Below are 505 nucleotides of genomic sequence, written 5' to 3' on the forward strand. Positions count from 1 at the left end.
GAATCAAATGTCCTGGGCCCACCCCACCTGTTACGCGCATTTGTGAAAGGGCTAGTTCTGCTGGCATCACGGTTTTCACTTTCAGTCATATATCTTTGAATTTCACCAAATTCCGGTAGACAACGAAATATTTACCTTTCGGCCAAAATATTTCAGTCATTTCGGTTGTACACATGAATTCAAATATTTTTTAAAACATTTTCAAATATTTTTTTGAATTTCAAGTGAATATTTTGGTCTTTTGGTCAAGATGCAAACCGAAATTACTGGAACTTAGTAATTTTGGTAGGTACTGAAATATTTCTGAAACAGAAATGAAAAAAACATGGGTGGCATGGCATGCAGGCCCACCCCGTGATCAATATAAAATCTCCACCTAAATTTCTGGTGGGGTGGGGGGCTAGTTTCCCTAGAATAATGAATAATCAAAGGAAACAAAAATATCACTGCATAGTTTCCTAATAGGGACGTGGACAGCCAGTCGAAAATCGACCACGCGGCCACG

Source organism: Triticum dicoccoides, chromosome 2B (genome assembly GCF_002162155.2).
Source record: "Triticum dicoccoides isolate Atlit2015 ecotype Zavitan chromosome 2B, WEW_v2.0, whole genome shotgun sequence".
Lineage (NCBI taxonomy): Eukaryota > Viridiplantae > Streptophyta > Magnoliopsida > Poales > Poaceae > Triticum > Triticum dicoccoides.